The sequence below is a fragment of the Microtus ochrogaster genome, chromosome 4 (genome assembly GCF_000317375.1).
Source record: "Microtus ochrogaster isolate Prairie Vole_2 chromosome 4, MicOch1.0, whole genome shotgun sequence".
In the NCBI taxonomy this organism is placed as follows: Eukaryota; Metazoa; Chordata; class Mammalia; order Rodentia; family Cricetidae; genus Microtus; species Microtus ochrogaster.
Window position 1 is genome coordinate 30,881,502 of NC_022011.1, and position 2,902 is coordinate 30,884,403.

Below are 2,902 nucleotides of genomic sequence, written 5' to 3' on the forward strand. Positions count from 1 at the left end.
AGTTCGAGACCAGCCTGGTCTACAAGAGCTAGTTCCAGGACAGGCTCCAAAGCCACAGAGAAACCCTGTCTCGAAAAACCAAAAAAAAAAAAATTTTTTAAAAATCTATTTAGTGGAGAAGCAAAGGATGTACTATGGGATGGGCAAGACTGTATTCCAAATTTTAGAAATTACTTCCCTCTGTCCTGAAATGGGTTCATGTAAAAACATTCCACCAGCACAATTTGCGAAGAGGAGAAAAAAAACTAGGCTATTGATGAAAAGGACCCAAAAGAGAGGAGAGAGAAGCATCCAGACATCACTCCAGGACAGCTCTTGCTAAGAATATCATCAAAGCTCCAGATGAGTCAAGAGACTAAAATCAGCATGTCCATTACCTAGAGCCCACCTGAGTGTGCAGCCCCATGGTCTTTGTTCCTGCCCACACTGGTGGCCATTGCCACCTCAGCACCAGTCTCTCTTGGTCTCCTTGCTTTTGCCCAGTGGTCTTAGCTTTGTGAGGGCGCCTCCTGCAGGGGAGTCCTGCCAAGTGGCTTCTGGTGGGATATAGCAATGACCGGCTGCTGTCTGGGGCTTCTCTTCCTTTCCTTCCGTCCTCTATCCTCTCTCCTTCCTCTTCTCTCTCAGCTCTTTTCCCTCTGCTGTCCTTTTTCTCCTCATCTAGCTCTATCTTCCCCTATTCTCTCCCCCTCCCCAATCTTCCCCTTTTCATCTTAGATTACATACCCTAGGGAAGCCAGCCTGGCTACCAGAGGGATCCTGGAAGCAGACTTCTCCCACTGCATCTCAGGGTGACAGAGGCTGGACTTGGTACCTCAAGCCAAGGTTCTTCTTGCACAGGAACAAAAGAATAGTGTGTAGGGTTTATTTATTTAATTTATATTTTTCTGAGACAGGGTTTCTCTGTAGCTTTGGAGCCTGTCCTAGAACTTGCTCTGCAGACCAAGCTGGCCTTGAACTCACAGAGATCTATCATCTGTCTCTGCCTCCCAAGTGCTGGGATTAAAGGCATGGACCTCATTGGCAGGCTCACTGTTGTGTTTTGGCGCAATTTGTTTGGTGCAAGCAGTAGTTAAGTAATATGTATGTAGTTTTTTTCTCTGTACAGTGGAGACTAAAATTTGAGTGAGTTCCTGCCGGCACATCCTTTAGAGGAGAAGGACCAAACTCCATCAGTAACAAATGCAATTTTTGTTTTATTTTTCTCTTTATTTTGACCAGTTGTGGATTCCTATAATGGTCTCTACAACTGGAGGAGGAGGAGGAGGAGGAGGAAGCAGCTTATAGCTTCTTTGGTAAGAGTTGAGAGCGTCACTACCTGAGGGTGCAAGGGTAAGAATTTAGAATGCCGTTAGAAACGATACTGGTGTGGGGACATGGCAGTGGAAGTATCATCTCTAGGGTGCCTGACCACATCAGAAGAGATAATTCTCTGGTTTTACATACCAGACATGAATTCCTTCCTACTGAGTGAGCCTTAAGTATAATTAAATGACAGCTGTTAATCTCAGCACTCGGGAGGCAGAGGCAGGCGGATCTCTGTGAGTTTGAGACCAGCCTGATCTACAAGAGCTAGTTCCAGGACAGGAACCAAAAGCTACGGAGAAACCCTTCGAAAAAACCAAAAAAAAAAAAAAAAATTAAACGACAGCTGGTTACCCAAAAATACAAGTGTCACTACTATACCCCTGGGGACATTTTCCGGTGCTGGTCATTGCTGCAGTTAGTAGACTTTATAGCTCAGGGGAACTATTGATGGCTTTTCTCCATTGGCGCTCGCATGGCACTTCTCCTGTGTCCTCCCATTCCCTCTCAAATTCATAACCTCTTCTTTAATTTAACTTTTTGTTTTTCGAGCCAGGGTTTCACTGTATAGCCCTGGCTGTTCTGGAACTCACTCTGTAGACTAGACTGGCCTCAAACTCACAAAGGTCCACCTACCTCCCGACTGTTGGGATTAAAGGAGTGTGCCACCAGCCAGGTTTTCTTTTTTTTTTTTTTAATATTTATTTATTTATTATGGGAGGACACAGGAGAAGTTGGAGGGTGAGAAGCAGGGAGGGATGTAAATACAGTATTCATGTATGAAATTCTCTCTCTCTTTTTTTTTCCCCTTTTCTTTGCTTTTGTTTTTTTGTTGGTTTTTGTTTGGTTGTTTGGTTTGGTTTTCCAATACAGGGTTTTACTCTGTGTCCTAGCTGTCCTGGAACTAGCTCTTGTAGACCAGGCTGAGCTCGAACTCACAGAGATCCATCTGCCTCTGCCTCCCGAGTGATGGGATTAAAAGCGTGTGCCACCACCGCCTGGCATTCTTTGTTTGTTTGTTTGTTTGTTTGTTTGTTTTTCAAGACAGCTTTCTCTGTGTAGCTCTGGCTGTCCTAGAACTCACTCTGTAGATCAGACTGGCCTCAAACTTGGAGATCTGCCTGCCTCTGCCTCCACTAATCCACTAGTGCTGGGATTAAAAAAGTGTGCACCACCACTGCCCAGTTCATAGGTGAAAGTCTTAAAAAAAAATCAATAAAATAAATAGTACTACTGATACTTACCTAAAACACTGGGGGGAAAATCACATAAGAGGTTTGGAGAGATGGGTCAGTAGTTGTAGCATTGTAGTTCTTGCAGAAGACCTGGGTTCTGTTCTCAGCACCCACATGGCCGTGGTTTGTACTAACTGCCTGCAACGTGGTCCATCATATATGGCACCCTCTCCTGGCCTCTCTTTGCACACGTACAGGCTAAATACTCAAGTGCATAAAATAAACACATAAAACATTGTTTCCTATAGTTTGCAATTATATCTGAGTTAAAAGGAAAATAGTATTTATTTTATTTAATTTTTAAAATTTATTTTATGGGGCTGGAGAGGTGGCTCAGCAGTTAAGAGAACTAACTGTTCTTC